Genomic DNA, 25,175 nt, shown 5'->3' with positions numbered 1-25,175 from the left:
TCACCCTCCTTTACTATCTTTACGATTCAACATTATGCCCTTTTTTCAAAAGAAATTATTTTTTCTCAAAAAATTGTCTATTATGAGAAGAAAGATTTTGATTGACAGAAAAACTCATTTATCATGATTTAAAAAAAAATCTTAAAAATAGTTTTATGAAAGAAACATACCTAATGTAGAATCAACCACCACAATATCCATGGATCAGATCATCTACAATTCCACTTTATAGTTTAATTTTTTTTAAAAAAAAAGCTCCTAACAGTCAGATATTGAATGGAATTGAAAATATTTTAATAATAATTTGTTATTTTTTCACATTTGAATCAAAACAACTTTCCCTCAAAAGAACAGTTGAATCTTTTCATTCATTTTATTTTATTTTTAGAAGGAACCGGTGAATGGAATACTAGAAACTTGTTCCTAACATTCTTTGCTTGGAAAAATAAATACAAAATGTGTACGAGAGAGAGGACGCTCAGGAGTGTAAGGTAAAGATGTGTATATCAAAATCTTATATATATCTACCCTTTGACTCTCACTACTATATAGCAGTATCCCGTCATAATTTTTTTTAAAATTTTTCTATTATAACATCACTCCGTCAAAATGATTTTTTAATTTTCTATTATAGCATCGCTATGTCAAAATTTTAAAAATCCTAAATTATTTTTCTACTACAGAATCATTGCTACAATGCACTAGATCAGTACATTATAACTATAAAATCATAACTGCTACAACATGATTAAATTAAAATAAAATCATAACGGCTAACAACATGATTGAATTAGAATAGTATATCAACTATAAAATCGTAGCCACTATAATGTTTGTAGTTGCTATAACATTCTGATCTAACCATATTGTTACAACTGTGATTTCATAACTGCTACAATATATTAGTGCCACAACGTGGTTAGACCAAAAATTAGAATATTGTAATAGTTACAGAATTATAGCTACTACAATGTTCTAATTTAGGCACATTATAGTAGTTATGATTTTATAACTGCTACAACATAATTAATCCAAAATATTGTAACAGCTACGATTTTATAGTTGTTACAACGTGATTAAACCAGAACATTATAATAACTATAGAATCATAGCTTCTACAATTTAGTAGGACCATAAATAAAACTATTGTAGTAACTATGATTTTATAACTACTGCAACACTGGATCTACTAATTTTGACGGGGTACTACAGTAGAAAATAAAAAAAATCTCACAGAGTATTACTATAGTAAAAATTGCCCGGTGAAAAACGGTTCACCGGTCATAGTTGGCAGCAGGAGTCGGAAGCATATGCGCTATATATATATGAAATTATCCTAGAACTATAATTTGTGAAATATATTGAACCTCTTGCCTGTTTATTAGTATATAGCAATGGATTTATTGATATTTCATACATTTCTACACTATGGCTGCAGCATTACCGTTTTCCAATATCCTTTCGATCTGTTTTGTCTGCATCAGTGTTGTCGACTCCAACCATATCCATACTCTCATATGGGAGTACCACCACAGGTGCCGCATGAACAGCAGCCCACCATTCTCTTAGAAACTTCATGACTTTTATAACCATTTTCCTTCGGAAGTCTAACTCACGCGTAAAAAGATCGAAGATAACAAAAGCAAGAATATACTCAAAAGGAATCACAAGGAGAATAATAGCCAAACCGAGAAGCACCATAGCAATTTCAGATGTCACCTGCAAGAAGTGCAAATAGAATTAGTGTCTTCTACCTCAAGCAATCTTTGAGCAAAGGAAGGATGAAATCGTGTTGATTTTTTTAATCCAAAAAGTCTTCCATATGATTACATCTTCCACTTAAGATTCTTGACACTCCAGTAGGGTAACTTGATTGCTTGAACAGCAAAGTTTAATGAGAAAATCTATTTCAAAAGAGAAGCAGGTCTATAAACAAATTCTAATAGAAGGATCATATGTGTATGAAGTAGCATAAGAAATTGTCACATATTTGTCTATCTAAAAGAAGCATGCAAATGACAAGGAAAAAAGAGGGCTTATGCAATTTTATAAGGATTGTATCAAAGTAGTTAATATCAAATTATTTATGCTTTCTTTCAATACACCTACATGGATATGCTTAAGAGAGGTATTTAGAGGGAATTTCACTGGCAGGTGCTCGCATAGTTGATTCTTAACCTTTTAAATTATGGTACCCCTACAGAACAAATGATATTTATAATTAATAATTAAACATGTTCTATGCAAGTAAAATTTTTGAGACCAGCAGCAATCACACAGGAGTGGAAATGGCGATAGCATACCTCAGGTTGACCAGATAACAAAATCGTCCTAATTTTAAGGAGAACAATGTTAACATTCTGAAGATAGTTCTCGATGTATGTCATGGCATCCTTTACAGCAATTATTTTCTGGATTGTATTCGAGGGTGGCTGATCATGTATTACTACTCTACCAAAAGATCTTCCTAGACGCCCTTGTTCTTTGAGACCCTTCAATAAAAGCATAGTGGTAGCCATAGTCACAATGGTTGCCGGGAGCACATAAGACAGTAAATTTCTGAAAGTAAAAGGCAACAGATATGGTTAGGAAACCAAATGTAATCTTTTATTGGCAAAAGAAAAAAACAATGCCATATTATTGAAGAAACAAATGGAGATGTTTTTCAAAGCAAGTAAATGCCTACCCAACGCCGAGGCGATTTAATTCGCAAGATAAACATTAAAACAAACAAATCCAAGAACAATAAAAATCAGGGATGCATTCGTTATTACACAAAAGATTAATGATGTTGATGAAAGAATTTACAACAAGCAGATGATGCAAACTGAAAAGAAAAGATAATCCATCTGAACCTCCTGCTGTATAAATGGAAAGACAATCTAGTCCCCCGGGACTATGGTGCAGCGATAGGGCATCCAAGTTGTTACCCAGACACCCGCGGTTTGATCCCCAACTATGGCGTATTTGTAGAAATTTTTCCTTTAAATGGGACTTTTGGACTTCCCGCCGCAAATGTTTCCGGATTTACCCTGGTGGCTGGTGGAAAAATTCCGTAGAGCTAGGCCAGTCACCCCAGGACTAGTCAATGAGGCTAACTGGATTTATCATTTTTTTTTTTTGAAAAGACAATCTAATTTAACAGGTCGATTCTGTAGTTGTTTGTGGTCTTTCCCACATGAATGAGCCATTTCTATCAAGGTTCAAAATCTCGAGGCATGGCGGGATTTATCTTTGACTGGAACTGTACCCAGTTTGGATCATGCTGATGTTCTGACTTATAGTGCTAGTGAAGAATCAGAAGTGGAAGCAAGAAGGAAATGAAGAAAAAAGAACAAGAGATGACATCTACATATTTTGTTTTGCACTTGGTGTTACATCTAAAATGATACAATTCGGATAGTATGTTGGGCAAACACAAGCTTTAAAAAAATAATTTATATTGACATCTACTATAACATGCCAAGTGTTAGCATGACACAAGATGCATCCACATAATTGATAAAATGACATAGGAAAGATTAGTTATGCGATTAATATCGAGTTTTGATAATTTACTAGAAGAATATATTTTGACCATATGCACAACACAATACAAGATTTCAATACATGACTTGTATATTGACCTTCACCAAATTCTCAGTTCTTAACTCATTTGTTTCTTTTGGGCACAGAATCTGAAAGAAATGGATTACAAAAAAAAAAAAAAAAAAAAGAAAGATGACATTTAAAATTTTAAATTATTTCAACATGCATCATAGCATGTCAAGAAAAATTAAGTGTTATCATGACACTATATTCATCCATATAATTGACACAATGATATATTCATCCATATAGTTGACACAATAATATAGAAGAGAATACTTGTGCCGATTAGTATTGAATTTTGATAATTTACCCGAACAATATGTTTTGACCATAGCACATGACACAAGACAATATTTCAAACAATGATTTATATATTGGCCTTTGGTCAGCCAATTCCCAGTCCATCATTTGTTTCTTTCAGGTATACAAATTATGGTTGTCTTAAACAAGAATGAGTTTAATTGAAATTTCTATAGAAGACTAAAATATCATGGTCATTCATATTTTGGAGTATGGATTGGTTCAACCTTTCTTTATGGATCCCAGCTGGGATGAACAATATCTACCTTCTAGGTCTCTCTAGATTATGGGGGAACAGTTAGCTATTTTCAATATCATGATTAAGGCGAAAGCCATAAACAAACTCAGGGACTAATAACATAACACTAACATGGCTCATGCAACTCAACTAGCAATGGATTGGTTCCCTCCCTTGTATTTTCTCAAGTCTGCAACTAAAATATCCCTCCGTAAAACATGCACAATATCTTTGAGTGACAAGATACACTTCTAGTATCATGCCAACGCTCAGATGATAGATTGGAGGTTGAAGGAGGAAAGAGATGAAGCAAAGGAGACATTGCCGTGTTAAGTGATATCAAGTTTCGGTAATTTACCAAAATGATAGGTTTCTACCAGCATGGTACAAAATTTAAAATCATGTTTGGCACAACAATGTCTCCTTCCTATGCTTCATCTCCATCCTTTTTGAACTCCAATCCATTATCGGCACCATGCATTGAAATATCGTCACAATATTGAAACATCGTTGTAGTAAAAAACCAAAACTTCGAAACAGCTCGAATTTTTGAACCTTGTTAATATCTATCACTACAACTATATACATTCTGAAATTATATGCATCACTTCTTTAGGACATTCAAATACTATGTTTTCTTTGAGTTTCTGAATTAAAAAAATTTAGCAGTAAAACTTGAAAAGCACACAAAAAATTTCAAGTATCTAAAAACAAATAAATTATCTACATACCTGAAAATAATGGTATAAACAATGAATAAAAAAGATAGAGTTAAACGTGGCTTCTTCCACTGCCTATGCTCATCAAATTTTTTGGCAACCACTACCAAGGGAATCAAAAGCTCCTGAGGTCCATAAAGATTGAACAAGTTAATCAACTAAAGGAAGAATATAACTATGGATAAATAACTGTTAATGAATCAAAAGATTGCTCAACTAGAGGTTCAATCATCTTGATTGGCTACATCAACCAGGAGAAGATAATTGTTCGGACAAACCCAGATTAATATTTCCAATTGCTTATTAATCACATCAATTTAAGATTTTAAAAAACTACCTAAAATATACTTAAAAATCATAATTATAGATGAACCAATATTAAAAATTAATTTATTATGATTAAAACAATTGTTGATATATAACCAGAATAACCAACTTGCAATTACTTTGCAATTAGAGAATTCTAGGATTTTTTGGATGTATTTATTATTTGGATAGTTTAAAAATATAAAAAACGAATTATTTTTCAACTCCTAAGTCAATTATGTCAAACTGTGAACGCTCATTTTTGACATTTTAAGTCATATGACAAGTCAACTTGATTTTGTGAAGATTTTGTGAAGACTACCGTGTTTAACTAGTTTTGGACTATTTTTCTTTTTCCATATCTAGTCTATGAAATAACCTGAGTTAGATATCAGGTCTGTGAAAGTTTACAATAAGACAAATAGAAATAAGATAAGAATACATGAAATGTAATTTCATTAATAAGAAAAGATAACAAGATGGATGAATATGAAATTCATGTAAGATTTTAGATATCTTCAAGCTATTACTAAACAAAGAGACGTCGACGAAGGCATCACTGATAAGACGAAGAATGTATTGGTCAAAAAGAAGAGGATCTTTTCTACACAAGTGTGATTGTTGTGTGCCTTTTAAGTTAAACGAAGTATTGGGCTAATAGAAAGCAACATATATAGAATATTAATGTATAGGAGATAGGAATGCTAAGATGAATGTATAAAACTATTATGAAGGATAAAATAAAAAATTAAAAACTAAAAATTCTAAAGAACAATTTAGTGTAACTCTAATATATGATAAAATGAGAGAGAAAAAGTTGAAGTGGTAACATCATGTTCAAAGGTGACCAGTAAACTTTATAGTTAGAAGATTTGAATTTGATTAGAATGAATTGTCTAACAAGTGAAGAGAGACAAAAAGAAACAGGGTCGATGGAATAAAAAAATTGATTTAAATATCACTAATGATATATCATGGTATGGATCCCAATAAAGGAATACAATACTTATAAAAGACCACAAATATTGAGTACAAAAACAACTTATTTGAGACAGACACGACTCGATGAAAATGATATGATATTTTCTATGACCTATATGTAACACCAGTCAATATTGGTTGGTTAAGCATCTGCCAAGTATGACTCCTCAATTATCATACAATTAAATCTACCTAAAAAAAAATCTATCTAACAATGATTATTCCCACTCTTAGAAGTAATAAAAACACTTGTCTTTTTCACAAAAAAGTAACTATAATATCATAAGATATATTCTTTCACCAAAAACCTTCAAATACACCTCTGTATTCCCCAAAGACTTATACGCTCATTCAAATTTCTTCTAAGAGAAGCATTATATCATGAAGAACTTCATCAAGGTCATCTAAAAATCCTTTTTGATTTGGTCTAAAAGATATATACAATTATACATACAAACAGATAAGTAAAACTTTGAAATTTCCCAATATATATATCTATGTGTGTGTGTGTGTGTGTTGTGTGAGTGTGTGTGTGTGTCTTTGTTTAGATGATAATGCCTCATACCTTAGAAATGGGTTTTAGATAACAGGAATATTAATCAGTGCACATTAGGAGTGCCAGTGCTAAACAAGAATGGGAATGACCATAACCCAGGTTTTCTTGAACCAAATCCAGTGAGTGCCTGGGTATATTTGAATCAAAAATGACATAACTAGAGTTGTTATTCTCCTAGCCAGTATGCCTCAAATTTCATGACTCTATGTACTGGATTTGATGAGAATGTACAAGGATACCAGCAAAGTTCCATAAATTTGAACCAAGTGAATTTTTTTTTTTATTACCAAACTGCAATAATGAGCCCCTGCCTAAACCCAGTGTAAGTGGATAAGGTAAAGCACATAGGAAAATTGAGTCTTCCTATTCTAATGGTGAATAAAGCAAGAGATAAGGTTAATTATGGAAAAAACACAACCACAAGAATATACATAATTAGCCAAGTAAATGTGGCATTCAAAAATTCAATTTCTACTTTACACATTATTTTACTTGGACATTAATTGAGCTGGCATGATGGTAATTTCAACATGCTAAGGATCTGATCCTCTGAATATGTATTACATTTCATGCTTTATCTAAGGCACGATGATTAATTGTCTTATTTAGCTCCACATGCTCATTATGTTTATTCATATGACACATGCTATAGCACTTCATAAGGTAGAAGCTTAGTCAGTGTAAAACACAGATTTTCTATCAGTAAAACCATTAAAGAGTTCATAGATGGAGAAATTAATACCTTGAAAAGATCAATATTGCTTGGGATTCCTTTGATCATAGCTGCATCAATTGTTGCTCGAGTCTTCTCCACTATTCAACTATTCACTTTGCATGTCAATGCTGCCCTCTCAACAAGACTTAGATCACCTACAACAAGGTTTTTTGCCAACACAATCCCACGTTTAACTAAAGAATTCCTCCAGAAGGTGACCGACATGTTATCTGACCAACTTGGTGATTTCATCCACTTGTGCAAGTACACACTTCCATCTATGTCAAACACATGAATACTAACATCAGAAAGGTCTTCAACAGATCTACTCCACTCAACTCGTTGATAATTTGTTTGCTCAAACTTTGTTATCAGTGGCCCACCCCAAAAACTTAAAGCTAAAGTCTGCAAAACCACTTCACCATAAGGAACAGTCTGTAAATATGAGAACTGCACCAGTTTAGCTGGATCCTCTGACAGTCTTCTTATAAACTGAAGACATTGTAAGCTTGCTATACTGTTTGCTGTACTTCTAATAACTCGTCTCCTCCCTTTATGAGAACCATATACATAATGGATTAATGGGTCATCATCACTTGGTCCATAATCACGTACAAACTCATACATTGAGATAATTTCACTAATGAAAGCGTTCCAAACGTCTCGTCTCAGTTCACCACCAAAATCAATAAATTCAAGGATCCAAGTTTCTGAACTGATATAATATGATGTCAGAACTATGATAAAGTCAGGTGTATAGAAAGCAAAACTTTAATAACCTGTAAGGCTATCACAATTCAATGTGAAGCTAAAAGAGACTCACTTATTGATAATTTTATGTTCATGACAATGTACTGTAAGCTACATTATGGTCGAACATGGATTATAATCTAAAACAAGTTTATGCACTTTATATCATTATGCTTCAAGGGAGAATGGAAATAGATGTGTAAGCATAAAAAATTTACTCACTTGAGGCCACTAGTAACAGATACAGCAGAATCAAAAAATTTTGACCCAAGTGGTCCAACTTTTGTTTTATCAACCCGTGAACCATGATGCATGAGTTCCAATCTCACTGATTTTTTAGTACCTGTCAGTCCAATGGCCTGCCAATATCAATGGAATTGAAAAGACAGTTGGGCTAATATCTCAATAAGTTGGCTAAAAAATGACAATGTCAAATATACTGGAGTTGTCTATTTTCATCCAAATCAAATTACATTAGAATTATAGAAAAAAGACATTCACATATGCAAGTGTTCACATTGAGAAGAGTTCAGCAGGCAAATAAGCATGACAGCATACTACAACCTTAAGAAAGTAACAAATATGTGCAACCTAATGTCACAAATGTAATTACTTAGCAGACAATAACCAGGTCTAAAGTCTCATTCCGACCCAGGGTATTGGTCCTCAGCAAGAATGAGAAATGTCAACCATGCTGGTGCTTGGAAAAAGACAGTTGATTCATCCAAAAAGAAAGGTTGTTTACCTCAAAATATAATGCCCTATCAGTTAGAGTCAGGTTTCCAGGCCATGCAATGTTATCCTCCCATTTTAAAACAGGCCGCCTCCTGCTTGAGCCAATGCACAAAAGTTGCTCATTGGGCAACACATTGTCTCTGTTTTCATATGATTGTCTTGCCTGATGTACCCTTTTTACAAAGTACAAGCAAGTGTTTAGTGAAAAGAGAACTAAAAAAACATAGATTGTTTAGTTAAAAGAGAATTACAAAGTACAGAGAAAACAAACTTGGATGAAATGAACATAATAGGGAAAGAATACAAGTCTTCCCCATCGAAATAAACATCAGCAAGCTATATATCCAGAGCAATATGGCTGACAGAATGATGTATTATGAACTAGATGCAGTCATGCAGATAGACTGTTAATAAATGTATTTGCACACAAATTAAAAGTTCAGACATACTTCAAAAGTTCAGAAAGATATGTTGTCCATAAACTATAAGAGATGCCTTCTTCATCTCCAACCAGTGCCTTAAAGAGATGGTGTGCTGTTGATATGTCTGCCACACCTGCAATAGTTGGAGCTATTCGAACAAAAGCTTCTTCTCCAATTACTTGGCCCTAAGTTAAACAATTCCAGTTATCAGAAATAATCTTTCATTTGACAAATTTAAACATATAGATTTGCAGTGAGATAAGGAAATTACTCACTAAATTAGCAGGACAAATGATCAACAGAATTTCCTTGAAAATGCAGAACATTGCAAACTTGTATCACCAATGAACAAAAAAATGCATAGTCGGAAAATAGCTTTCTCAAAGTCCTCAACAATAAACTCCATCATGGACCATGTGGAAGGTACAATAAGTTGTGAAATAATGAGTCTCTACCTCCACTACCAGATAATTAGCTATTTTATAAACAGCTTTTAGTTAACAAATAAGAGTAGGGGCTAACAGAATAATCAAGAGCACATCATCAAGATCAACTCTTCATATTTGTTCCAATTATATGTTGTCTGCTACATGTATCTTATTCCTTCATGAAGCTCCATTAATTATTAAGGTGGTGTTTGGTTAAATGATGGAAATGACTATGGGTATGAGTTTGATAGTAAGGTGTAATGGGAATGAGAATGGAAATCAAACCCACCTAGTTACATGGGTTTGGTTGATTCCCATAAATCTAGAAATCATTCCCAAATTATCATTCCCAAACCCACAATCCGAACAACATCTTTTACTATCATTCCATTCCCTCATTCTCAAACCCATCAATCAAACACCCCCTAAGATTCAAATCAATGAAATAATATTTTTATTAGATTAATATGTTCTTTAGCCTTCTTCTATCCATTATATATTACAGCTTTCTCTCTAATAGATTTAACTCTTCTAACTATACAATCTATTCACCTTTGAACACATCCATACCATCTCAACCTATTTTTCATTTTCTCATTTATTGAATTACGCCTAATTATTCTCGATATTGATATTTCTTATTATATACTTTCTAGTAACTCGATACATCAGTGTTTTTCATCTTTGCTACTTGTTTATGTGTTGCTTCCTAATAGCCTAACATTCAATCCATAAAGTATGATACCACAATCTTATAAAAAATTTCTTGTAGTCCAAGTGGCACTCAGCAATCACGCAAGACTCAAGAAGGCTTCTCTTAAATTCAACCACTCATTTCATCCAGCTAATGATACCTTTACTAATCCTCATTTCTTGCTGAATTAGATCCTAATAATTTCAAATACATCTTAACTATTATATTCATTCTTTTCTTATTACTAAAATTATATTTAATACATTGCAATTTTTGTTCTACTTATCATAAAACTTTTTTACCTTGAAGTTTTTCTCCACAACTCAATCTTTGAATTTAATTTAATTACATTCCCATCAAGTAACACTCCCATTTCCAAAAAACATACATCAAGGAGGTTTCTCTTGGGTATGATTGATTTGATTAGTTCATCTAGTATTGACGGAAACAGATAGAGACACAGTGAGATGACCCTTACTGTAATCTATAGGAAAATCATCTACCACACTCTCAATCTCAAACACCAATACCAATATTATTATACATATCTTTTTTCACATTCATGTAATTTCCAGATATTCTTTTCTTTTACAAAATATAGCTTTTCTAAATAAATTCATCTGCAAATTTTCTTATCTTCTATGTACATTCTTACTAAATCAATAATATCTATGGTTTCGAGCATGATATCAAATTGATTCTTAGAAATATTTAGTTTCCATTTTTTGTTCACTTCGAAATAACACTTTCCCAAAGTTTCAGACTCATCAACTTGACCCTTCTATAATTAGAACATTGTATATCACCTTTATTCTCATAAATATGGACAAAAAAGCTATTTCTCCATTCCTTAGATATCTTATTAATTCCCCAAAATTGGATAAATAACTTAGTTACTAAATTCTACTTTAAAACTCTTAAATTCTTTCAAACCTCAATGGGATCATCATTCGGACCTACTCTTTATTTACCTTCAACTTCAATTCTTTAAAAAAAGTTCTTTGTCTTCACTTTCTCTCAATAGGTGCAACACTGACTTTTTCTCTAATGTTCCCATTTCTTATCCTATCCATCCTCTTATGTCTGCGCATCCATCTTAATATCCTCATCTCTGCGACTCTTTATCTTCTGTTTGATTCATAACCCAATATTCAACTTTATATAACATAAGTATATCATCATTTTATAATTTTTCCCTTTAAGTTTTACAAGTACCTTATTATCACAAAGAACATCAAGCCACCCTCCTCTATTTCAACCATCATTTTGCAAAAATGATTCTAGATGCTTAATTGGTGACTCGTCATCATATTTTGTCTTTACTCTATTAAACGAATCTAAAATTACAAACAAATCTAAAATTCATATAAATCTATCACAATTTTCAATCTCTAAAGCCAAAATTTTTATAGATATTGTCATGAAATATTTTTTTACAAAAAAAATCCTTAATTGCATTATCATTAACAAGATACTTTGAATTTTCATTTTTTTTATACATCTAACATTACCAAATCTTTAAAATTTCTTTTCTAGCATCTACAATCACTAAGTCTCTACATTTTTAATGTTATATCCTTTTCTAATTCTTAATTCCTAGATGCAAAGGATAAAAAGCAGCCTGGTGCTCCTGCCAATGCGGTGTCTCAGGAAAGGATCTATTGTACGCAGCCTTATCCAGTTTTGCAAGAAGTTGTTTCTCGTGATCTCCAAGTCACGACAGTAACTTTACCATTGCGTCAAATCTCTCCGTTTTAGATGTAAATCAACCTTATTTTGTTTGTACTTTACTCTCAACTTAATAAATCATGATTAAGTTATTTGGTTATCCTTAACTAAATTCCTTTAAACATATTGTTCAAATTAAACTATCAAAACTACTAACATAGGGATGGACAATCTCACACTCACAGCAATGAACTTATCACGAAGGGCGAAGAGGTGAGACAAGGACATTTGAGAGGCGATATTTTTAAACTAGAAACCCTCTAATATGGAGGTATCTACCTCTAGATGGGAATTTTTAGATAAACGAGGATTTCTAAGAGTCATTAACAAAGAAAAAGTTAAGATTTAATTTATTAAGTTCGATGAAAAAAATTGTCAAATCGAGGAAATCTAAAGGCCACGACTCACTAAACAATGGAGACAAGTTCTGTTTTGTGTAAAGGATTGACTTCAATATTTACCCATTTTAACGGGGCTACCATCAACAACAATTGTTAAAACATACTTCTAACATGTAGGATGACGGTTTTCTTCAATCTGCATCTCTTTAGGCGAATCCAAAACATGTACTGATCCTCCGACGCTCAAGTCAATCACCGGCGATATGGAAGCAAAGATGCGAAGCGAAAGCAGCAGAGTAACAGTAGCTACAATAGAATATGCATACCTCAATTGAAGCTCGAGGCCCTTTATATAGGGCTCCGAGAGCACGTGCGTGCACACTTCTCAAGGCATGCACGCTTCTCAAAGCTTATCCTGAAAAGACATGTCAATACAATGTCCTTGACATTATACCTTAACGATCCGAGCATATCTCTGACAAGATAGTGGAAGCTTCCGTCGTACGATCCTCTGCCTGACCATGCTGCTGGCCATGCTTTCTGTCGACAGCACGGGTTCCCAAAAGGATATCGACAGATTCTCCTTTTGTGCTACTGGGTCGAGCAGGAAGGCCGCTCGGCCAACCTTTATCCATGCAGGTGCCACTCTGTCCTTAGGCCGAGCGGGAAGGCCGCTCGGCCGACCTTCCACTGTTTGGGCTCCGCTGTAATTCCGAGTGAGAAGTCGTGTTTACATGTCGTCTGCTCGGTCATGCATCCGCCTTGCTGGTTCCGCGACCTGGAATAAGTCCGAGTGGGATAGTTGCTCGGCGTGCACTTTGCCGATTCTTCGATTTTCTGAGCGTCGGAAGCTCGGTGCGTGGCCAAGTTGTGATAATGCCGGATCAGATACTCCTTGTTTCGATCGAGCAAGTGGGTTGCCCGCTGTAAATTTCTGAGAGATTGAACTGAAAAAGGTTGAAGGAGGCACCCTTCAATATCCTGGCTCCGCCCATGCCACCGCCGACCTTTGTACGAGCTTGGGTTGGCGCGGGGACGTCCTCGAGCTGAGTGTGGTCATGAGCAAGGGATTTCCGATTGCCACCGGATCTGGAATCAGGTAAGGTTCTGCTCTTGTTTTCATGTAGAAGTCCAGTTACTTTTTCAACTTTTCTCAAGATACTAATTTTTTTGCTTGAAAATAATCCTTTGGCTGCACATTTGTCTTTCATATAAAAGAGTTTCTTTTTCTCTGGTTGTATTAGTATTTTTTCCCTTTCACAATGCGCAATTTGATTGAAATAGAATGAAAAATTCACTTTGCCTAAGTATTTTCCATACGTTGTATTTCTCTATACTTGATTATTTTTATTTCAAAAAAAAATCTGTTTTAGTGAATTTATATCAGTGACAATTTGACAAAACAACAAATTGCTCCATTAGGCTATATGAGATTAATCGAGGAAGAGAGTTACCAAAGAAGGGAAAAAAAATACAATTCATTTAAATATAGATGAGGATATAATAAAGATCGAGCCCAATCGCTTTGGAGGATTCATATAGCCGACCATACTTAATGAGATAAAGATTTGATTGTTGATGCTGATGTAAAACAGGGGCAAATGCTACCGAAATTGAACTAATTTGAGTTGTATATGACACTACATATGGCTCATGAGATCCATCTAGCTGACTCAAATATCTATTGCAGTATAGGAGTTGATGTTCATTACTGAATACTTAGGTATGATCATCGATGGTTTGATGAAATTCATATAGCAGGCTCAAATATCTGTCTTACATAAGTAGTGGATGTTTGTTACTTTCATACCTAGGTACAATAATCTAATCTCTGACAACTTTACATTTTATTTGTTTCCTGAAACTATTGGAACATTTTTGGTTAACTCTTTAGCGTATTATCTGTTTGTTTGTAGAATCCTGTACAAATTCTCTACTATACTACATTTTTAAATTAGTTTTTGGCAAATTTGCATTGTTTGTTAATGTCTTTATCGGATTTGAATGGTCGTGACAGTTCCATTTGTTAGCTCATTCAACTATGATTATAAATATTAATATCGTTAAACTTATTAAAGAAATCGAATGCAATTCTGTGAATCAACCGGAGTCAAAATAATGTCTGTTCTGTCACAATTGGATGAAAGATGGGGTGACGAATAAAACTCTACTTTCCATCAAATATGTTTTACGACATTACAGGCAACGTTTTTCAAGAGCTAAGATATACTATATCCTCCAACTTTTTCAAGAGCTACAGATATATTCAAAATCTATTTTAGATCTTTAGCCATTTCTCGAAACTTTGCAACTGACTCTTGAAGTATCTGTTTAGCTTTCTCTGGAGATATATCCTTGCTTGCTTCATCATCAGATGCCGATAGATTCATTTTTTGAATCCTTGAAGCTATCTCTGAAAGATCTTCATAAGTCTTCTTCGGAGTCGGTATCCATCTCTTCATATGACAGTGACATGCATAATCCTTTATCGCACCTCTTATCATTTCTTCCACAAATACATGTTTATGTTCGTGTCTCGATAAATCGAGGTACTCTATAATATCTCTATTTAAATAAATAAAAAATAGATTAATAAATTTTAATAAAAAATAATTGATATATTAATAAATTTACTTACCTGTTTTTTATTTGCAGTGTTGAATTTATAGACATATTCATCATCCATTGACAAGCTGCATTGAATTAAATAAAATATTTATTGAATATATATCTAATAACTTTCTATATGAATTTGAGAAAATTGAAGATTATATATACCTAGATTCAATGAAGCCGAAATGATTCTTGATGAAGTGTCAGAACTGCTGCTCACTTGTATGCAACAGCAATCTGTGATCCGGTGACGACCTTGTACTTGTATTTGTAATTGTATCACAGCCTTTGGAACTTCAAGCATAAGAGTTTTTGACCCTACAGTTGGATCAGATGGGTCAAAAGTCCTAGTGTGACGAGCCTTTTTCATAACATCAGAAATTCTATCATAATAATAGCGGATGGGAATTGCGACATCGACCGAGATCGCAAGATGAACACCGACTGGGATCGCTGGAAGGACACCGGCTGGGATCACTACGCAGTTGGTGGCCGGAATCATCGAGATTTGTCGCCCAAATCCAAGAATAATCCGGCTTAGCATGGTATGTTTCGTGCAATATGAGCATAATTAAAATGTTTAGCATAATTAAAATGAGTTTCTATAGGTGGCAGAAAATAAATTTTGCATATATAAACGATGACCTCTATAGAATTCTAAGAGAATATTTTCAACTATCATTCTTAAAAGACCAAAATTCTTGTCCTAGAAATACTGTCATATCACAATAATTTTAGAAATTAATTGTATACAGCAAGGAGCAATGCACTATAGTATTATAATATGCTGTGTCCGGGTTGATTCCAATTCTTAGCATCTTCTCTAGACATAAACTAACATCTTCAAGATTACCCCTTTTGACCAATGCACTTATTGATGCACAATACGCAAACATATCTCTTGTATAACCTTTCTCTATCATCCCATCAAAAATATGAAATCCATGTTCAAATTTTCCATGTCTAAAGCAGCATTTCATGACTATTGTGTTCTATATCTTTCCTTCTTGATTCCTTTTAATGCTGGCATCTAACCGTGTTCTTGATTGCGGGGTAGCTATGGAATGATTATGAAGTAAAGTAATACAACATTAATTCTCAACTCATCATTCTCACCTATCCTCTAAAATGCATTCCAATTCCTCTTACACCCAAAGGAGCTACATGTTAGGTTAAGAATCTTGATTATCATTGCATGCAAATAGGTAGTAAACAATCCATACATTGAAAACCAATTTGATATCAATTTAAATTAATATATAATATTAAGAACATTTTAAAATTTATTCAAAATTATTAGCAAACTAACTAAGTATTACCTTCGCTAAAATATTTATCATTCTTTGATCTCTATCTCACAATTAGTGGTGTTCTAAAGAATCTAGATGCAATCTCTATACGCCTTCAAATTCCATGGTTATCATATATCTTGGGTGGTAGGATCTGGATGGAAAATCTATACATATTACATATATGAGTATAACATCCATGATAACACTGTCGAACTCTATCTCCGTAGAGACCCTCTAATAATATAAAAAAATTAAAGTAATAAGTAGTAACATGTATAGAACTATTTAATTTCCCCTTCACATTTTTTTTTTAATATACTTCAATTCACACTTAAAAAAAGGTCATTATGTCGCTCTTAGCGCCCTTTATGCCACCATACACACATTTCATTGTCAGGTTAATAAATAATATTTGTAAAATTCTAAATTTATTCAAAACTACAAAAAGCAAACTTAATTTATCAGGTAGTAAATATTACCTATGCTAAAATCTTCATCTGATCAATGACTAAGCTAGTTGTCTTCCAAAGAATCTGGATGCATCTTTATGCACCCTAAATTCCATGTTTAGCATAGTATCTTGGGTGGTGAATTTAGGCTAGGAAAACTATGCTCATGTGAGTTTGTTATTTGTGCTAACGCTATTATATTCTATCTCTACAGAGCCTATAATAGCAAAAAAACCAAAGAGAGAACTAAGTTAATAAGTAGCAACTTGCAGAACATTATCTAATTGCACCTTCACATATTTCTTAATGGTATTCACATTTCACATTTTTTAAAAACAACCTTTATCTCTCTTAGGATTCTATGCCACTCATAGTACACAAATCTTATTCTTCTCTTTTTATTTACATAAACAATCCTTAACAATTTCACTAAAAGTAAAAACAATTATAGTCTAAAATTTACACTTGGGTAGAACCGTGTGTTCATCACAGTAACATTTGTTCTCTTACCTTTAATGCTTCTAGACCATTTGCATTGCACCCACTTATCTGAAGAAAATGTCATTCTTAACTTTTCCCTCACAGCCATAACAGTGAAAGCAAACAAGTTGCAAATCTTGTGATTCCAGCTTACACAAAATCCTTTTTAGTGAAGTGGTGCATCATGCTTAAGTCTAATAGTGAATTGAATATGAAAACAAAGAAAGCTCTTACCTTTTCAACTGTCCTTAATCTCTTTTTCTTACCAATTATTATATACGGGGCAGGTTCGAGGCGGGTTCATTGAAACCCGTAATCCACCCCGAACTGGCTTCTAAACCCGATCAACGAATTTAGGCCCATCACATAACCCATTTGACCAAATATAAACCAGCATTAAACGGAACGGATTTAATACGAGGTCGAGTTTAAACCCGATTCATTACCATCCCTAATAATAAGTATCATACATACTTACCGCTCAGGTCAAATACATAATTTCTAATTTTATTTTATTTTTTTTAGCAGATATCAAAATACAAATTTAATTATCGGTACTGCACCAACAACGACACATAATTATGAGTTTTTTTAAATTCTTTGCCATGAATTTTGGAGGACAATTTGTCATTTTGAAAGTCCAGGAGTTCAAAAAAAAATTACATGGCAAAATGAAATTTTGCCTATGTTATCTATTCTTAGCTATACACGTGGAACTTCTAATGAAACTTTGCCTCTTAGCAGAAAACCTAAAGCTCTTCCGTATACCCGCCGCCTGGAGAAGAAGATCCCAAGGTAAGGTAAGAAGGTCAAACCCTCAAAGTTAGTCGCCTTTTTTGTTTTTGTCTTTCATGTCTATCGACGCATCAATGCAGTTTTGTATTATAAATGCAGTTTTGTCTCTTTTTCCCCTTGAAAGAGATTCGAAACTTCTTAAAGAAGATTCTTAAGGACTTGGGTGAATCAGATTATGATCCAAATATAATTACTTAATTCATTACATTAACTAATAGTTAAATGTTCTTTTTAGCCTCACTTTATCCGTTCAACTCTTCGGTCATCTTACATATATATACCATCTCAACCTATTTTATCTCATTGGACCATTGATTGAAGTTATATCTAATTGCTTTGAATATTGGTATTTGTTATTTTATACTTTTTAGTAAATTCATACATTCATCTTAGTATTATCGTTTCTGCAATATTAACTTTTAGAAAATATTTCCTAAAAGCCAAAAATTTCAATTAATAAAGTATGGCAGATTGACCTACAATTTTTCAACGATCACACGACTACATGATATCCTTTCTATTTTGCTTCCTAAAAGCCCAAGACTCAATGCATAAATTATAGATTATAGAAACAAAATCTTAGATAAGGGGAATACAATGATCACATAAGACTCCAAAAGCTTCTATCCATTTTGACCACCTATTCCTTGATACCTCTTTCTTATTGAATGATGGATCCAAAATAACAAAAATTATTACAGAAATTCCATTTCCATCCATAATAACTATTCCATTGGTCTCTTCTATGAAACTGCATCCAATTCTAAAGGTTTTACTCCACAACTAAAGCTTTGAATTTAACCTAATTACAACCCCTTTCACAATATCTTCTACATCGTATACAAAGGAGCAATATAGGTAGGCAAAATCAAACCGGGTCCTTTCAAATGATCCTTGAATACACGGAGTCAACAAAAAAGAAGAATGACAAGGAAGAGTTACCCGGAAAAGAAACAGAAGAGGTTAATATTTATGGGAATGGGATGAGGAAATTCAAGAACTGGGCAATAAAAGGCTTTTGAGGGAAAGTAGTATTAAAGATAAATTTGCAAAGGAAGAAAGGGATAGAGTTGACCAATATGTTGCTAGATGATTCTGAGGCATGTATTCCATTTCATGCAACCTCCTTGAAGCCTTTCCACACTATGGTAGATGCAATTGGTTAATATGGTTTAAACTATAAAGGTCCAACTATGAGTTTAGTGAACCTTTACTTAAGAGATAAGAAGTGGTAAAGATCGAAAAAGATTAACAAGCTCATCGGAATTCTTAGAAGAGAACTAGTTTCACAACTATGACCGATTCATAGATAAGGACAGAAGCATTATGAACTTGCGCACACATTCAGGCATAAGTTTTTTGAAGTCCATTAATGCATTTGAGAACTCTCAGAGAATATGTTGATGAATGTATTAAGGAGGTTGGGAAAGAGAATATGCTACAAATAGCGACAAAAGATGTTACAAGTTTAGCTGTTGGGAGGTTGATGAAAGAGGAATACCCACACATTCTAGTCCCTTTGTGTGGTCCACACGATTAGTTTGATACTTAAGCAAATTGGTAAGAAAAAAGATTAAGGGCAGTTGAAAAGACAAGAGCTTTCTCTGATTTCATATTCAATTCACTATTAGACTTAAGCATGATGCACCACTTCACTCAAAAGGATTTTGTGTAAGCTGGAATCACAAGATTTGCAACTTGTTTGCTTTCACTATTATGGCTGTGAGGGAAAAGTTAAGAATGACATTTTCTTCGGATAAGTGGGTGCAATGCAAATGGTCTAGAAGCATTAAAGGTAAGAGAACAAATTTTACTGTGATGAACACACAGTTCTACCCAAGTGTAAATTTTAGACTATAATTGTTTTTGCTTTTAGTGAAATTGTTAAGGATTGTTTATGTAAATAAAAAGAGAAGAATAAGATTTGTGTACTGTGAGTGGCATAGGATCCTAAGAGAGATAATGACCGTTTTTAAAAAATGTAAAATGTGAATACCATTAAGAAATATGTGAAGGTGCAATTAGATAATGTTCTGCAAGTTGCTATTTATTAACTTAGTTCTCTCTTTGATTTTTTTTTGATTTTTTTTTTTGGCTATTATAGGCTCAGTAGAGATAGAGTCTAATAGCGTTAGCACAAATGACAAACTTGTGAGTTTGCATAGTCTTCCTAGCCTAAATTCACCATCCAAGATATTATGCTAAGCATGGAATTTAGGGTGCATATAGATGCATCCAGATTCTTTGGAAGACAACTAGCTTAGTCATTGATCAGATGAAGATTTTAGCCTAGGTAATATTTCCTACTTGATTTGATAAATTAAGTTTGCCTTTTGTAGTTTTGAATAAATTTAGAATTTTACAAATATTATTTATTAACTGACAATGAAATGTGTGTATGGTGGCATAAAGGGTGCTAAGAGCGACATAATGACCTTTTTTTTAAGTGTGAATTGAAGTATATTAAAAAAATATGTGAAGGGGAAATTAGATAGTTCTCCACATGTTGCTACTTATTATTTTAGTTTTTTATATATTATTAGAATATCTCTACGGAGATAGAGTTCGACAGTGTTATCATGGATGTTATACTCATATATGTAATATGTAAAGATTTTTCATCCAGATCCTACCACCCAAGTTATATGATAACCATGGAATTTGAAGGCGTATAGAGATGCATCTAGACTCTTTAGAACACCACTAGTTGTGAGATAGAGATCAAAGAATGATAAATATTTTAGCGAAGGTAATACTTAGTTAGTTTGCTAATCATTTTGAATAAAATTTAAAATGTTCTTAATATTATATATTAATTTAAATTGATATCAAATTGGTTTTCAATGTATGGATTGTTTACTACCTATTTGCATGCAATGATAATCAAGATTCTTAACCTAACATGTAGCTCCTTTGGGTGTAAGAGGAATTGGAATGCATTTTAGAGGATAGGTGAGAATGATGAGTTGAGAATTAATGTTGTATTACTTTACTTCATAATCATTCCATAGCTACCCCGCAATCAAGAACACGGTTAGATGCCAGCATTAAAAGGAATCAAGAAGGAAAGATATAGAACACAATAGTCATGAAATGCTGCTTTAGACATGGAAAATTTGAACATGGATTTCATATATTTGATGGGATGATAGAGAAAGGTTATACAAGAGATATGTTTGCGTATTGTGCATCAATAAGTGCATTGGTCAAAAGGGGTAATCTTGAAGATGTTAGTTTATGTCTAGAGAAGATGCTAAGAATTGGAATCAACCCGGACACAGCATATAATAATATTATAGTGCATTGCTCCTTGCTGTATACAATTAATTTCTAAAATTACTGTGATATGACAGTATTTCTAGGACTAGAATTTTAGTCTTTTAAGAATGATAGTTGAAAATATTCTCTTAGAATTCTATAGAGGTCATCGTTTATATATGCAAAATTTATTTTCTGCCACCTATAGAAACTCATTTTAATTATGCTAAACATTTTAATTATGCTCAAATTGCAGGAAACATACCATGCTAAGCCGGATTATTCTTGGATTTGGGCGACAGATCTCGGTGATTCCGGCCACCAACTGCACAGTGATCCCACCGGTGTCCTTCCAGCGATCCAAGTCGGTGTTCATCCAGCGATCTCGGTCGATGTCGCAATTCCCATCCGCTATTATTATGATAGAATTTCTGATGTTATGAAAAAGGCTCGTCACACTAGGACTTTTGACCCATCTAATCCAACTGTAGGGTCAAAAACTCTTATGCTTGAAGTTCCAAAGACTGTGATACGATTACAAATACAAGTACAGGGTCATCACCGGATCACAGATTGTTGTTACATACAAGTGTGCAGCAATCCTGGCACTTCATCAAAAATCATTTCGGCTTCATTGAATCTAGGTATAATCTTCAATTTTCTCAAATTCATATAGAAAGTTATTAGATATATATTCAATAAATATTTTATTTAATTCAATGCAGCTTGTCAATGAATGATGAATATGACTATAAATTCAGCATTGCAAATAAAAAATAAGTAATTTATTAATATATCAATTATTTTTTATTATAACTTATTAATCTATCTTTTATTTATTTAAATAGAGATATTATAGAGTACCTCGATTTACCGGGACACGAACATAAATATGTATTTGTGGAAGAAATGATAAGAGGTGCGATAAAGAATTATGCATGTCACTGTCATATGAAGAGATGGATACCGACTCCGAAGAAGACTTATGAAGATCTTTCAGAGATAGCTTCAAGGATTCAAAAAATGAAGCTATCGGCATCTGATGATGAAGCAAGCAAGGATATATCTCCAGAGAAAGCTGAACAGATACTTCAAGAGGCAGTTGCAAAGTTTTGAGAAATGGCTAAAGGTCTAAAATAGATTTTGAATATATCTGTAGCTCTTGAAAAAGTTGGAGGATATAGTATATCTTAGCTCTTGAAAAACGCTGGCTGTAATGTCGTAAAACATATTTGGTGGAAAGTAGAGTTTTATTCGTCACCCCATCTTTCAGCCGATTGTGACAGAACATGCATTATTTTGACTCCAGTTAATTCACAGAATCACATTCGATTTCTTCAATAAGTTTAACGATATTAATATTTATAATCATAGTTGAATGAGCTAACAAATGGAATTGTCACGACCATTCAAATCCGATAAAGACATTAACAAACAATGCAAATCGGCCAACAACTAATTCAAAAATATAGTATAGTAGAGAATTTGTACAGGATTCTACAAACAAACAGATAATACGCTAAAGAGTCAACCAAAAATATTCCAATAGTTCCAAGAAACAAACAAAATGTAAAGTTATCAGAGATTAAATTATTGTACCTAGATATGAAAGTAACAAATATCAACTACTTGTGTAAGACAAATATTTGGGTCTGCTATATGAATTTCATCAGGCCATCGATGATCATACCTAAGTATTTAGTAATGAACATCAACTCTTATAGCGCAATAGATATTTGAGTCAACTAGATGGATCTCATGAGCCCATTGAGCCATATGTAGTGTCATATGCAACTCAAATTAGTTCAATTTCGGTAACATTTGCCCCTGTTTTATATCAGCATCAACAACCAAATCTTTATCTCATTAAGTATGATCGGCTATATGAATCCTCCAAAGCGATTGGACTCGATCTCTATAATATCTTCATCTATATTTAAATGAATTGTGTTTTTTTTTCCATTCTTTGGTAACTCTCTTCCTCGATTAATCTCATATAGCCTAATGGGGCAATTTGTTGTTTTGTCAATTATCACTGATATAAATTCACTAAAACAGATTTTTCTTTTTGAAAAAAAAAAGATCCAAGTATAGAGAAATACAGCGTATGGAAAATACTAAGACAAAGTGAATTTTTCATTTTATTTCAATCAAATTGTGCATTGTGAAAGGGAAAAATACTAATACAACTAGAGAAAAAGAAACTCTTTTATATGAAAGACAAATGTGCAGCCAAAGGATTACTTTCATGCAAAAAAATTAGCATCTTGAGAAAAGTTGAAAAAGTAGCAGGAACTTTTACATGGAAACAAGAGCAGAACCTTACCTGATTCCAGATCCGGTGGCAATCAGAAATCCCTTGCCCATGACCACACTCAGCTCAATGACGTCCCCATGCCAGCCCAAGCCCGCACAAAGGTCGACGGTGGCACGGGCGGAACCAGGATATTGAAGGGTGCCTCCTTCAACCTTTTTCAGTTTAATCTCTTAGAAAATTTATGGAATTTGCCTAAAAGAAACAATTTTTTTTGCTTAAAAATGCAATCTTGGAGGCAAAATAAAGAAGGAACCTAGGGTTTGCAGCATCCAAGTTCAATCTTTTCTCAATTTGGTAGAAAGAAATTCCTGATCAATGGCCAAATCATGTAATATTTCACTAGAAGAAACAATTTTTTGCTTGAGAATAGGAGAATCTAGGGTTTGCAGCATCGAAATTAGACCTTTTTCATAGAAAAATTCCCGGAAGATACAATCTTTTGACCGATTAGAGAGGAGGAGGAGAAGAGGAGTAACAGAACGGGCTTTGCCCTAGCTACCTCATGATTTTGACGCGGAGGTGGGCGCATAGCTCGTCGAAGAGGTCGAGAATCTGACAGAGGTCGGCAGTTGCCGTGGGAGTAGAGGAGCGTGAAGCGGTCGGCGAGGTGGGACCAGAAGGTGGCTTCCTGACCTCGCACCTCCACGTTCTTCTCCGGTAACAACTCCGACAGGCGCAGCCTGCCCTCCCCGCCACCGCCGCCCCCGCCCCTCCCCCTCCCGGAACACCCCGTAAGTGGCTGGCTCCGGCGGAAAGAATGCGAACCGCACCGCCACCGACGACGTCGCGTTGCCCATCTCCCCCTAAACCACACCTCCTCTCCTGACTTCTTCCTCCTAAAAATCCCACCTTTGGTCAAATTGACGGCCAAAAATCCAACCACATTCTAAAACAATGATGCAGAGAACTCTTGTCTCTCAAATTGCGGCGAGAAATTTGAACTGGCCGCGGGAGGAGGCGAAGGAGGGCGAGAAGGTCATGGCGAGAAAGGCGGGCTTTTAACCTCGGGGACGCGGATCTGGAGGTAGTGGCCCGGGGATGCAGATCGGGAGCGTCGGGAACGAGAGGCGGCGACGGCGACGGCGACAGTGAGGGAAGGCATAGCCGCCTATGCCTAGCCGGCACCTATTCTACGAGAGCCATCAAAATTTTTATATTTTATTATATTTATGGACGGCGCCCTAATCTGCTAACTGGGACACAGATCGGAGCCATTAGAATATCTTTCAAATCTATGCAATCCTTGATACACATAATTTTTCGAAGAGAAATGATATTCATTTAGAATTTTCATCTAAAAAATTCATCTAGATAGACACATAAATGATGGGGCCCACAAAAAGTGAAATGATAGGTCCCATCTTTATGTGTCTATCTAGATGAATTTTCTAGATGAAAATTCTAGATGAGTATCACAACTCTTTTTCGAATAGGAGTGGATTCTGCGACAAATTCTATTAGTTATAG

The 25,175-nt window shown here is 33.9% G+C and overlaps 1 pseudogene; it reads right to left on the bottom strand.

Moving 5' to 3' along the window:
* Positions 1-1,219: 1,219 nt before the first annotated feature.
* On the bottom strand, positions 1,220-24,825 carry LOC122046412 (annotated as a pseudogene).
* Positions 24,826-25,175: the final 350 nt, after the last annotated feature.

Source organism: Zingiber officinale, chromosome 2B, assembly GCF_018446385.1.
Source record: "Zingiber officinale cultivar Zhangliang chromosome 2B, Zo_v1.1, whole genome shotgun sequence".
NCBI lineage: Eukaryota > Viridiplantae > Streptophyta > Magnoliopsida > Zingiberales > Zingiberaceae > Zingiber > Zingiber officinale.
Note: the sequence above shows the minus strand (reverse complement) of the source record. Positions and strands in the feature narration are given on the sequence as shown.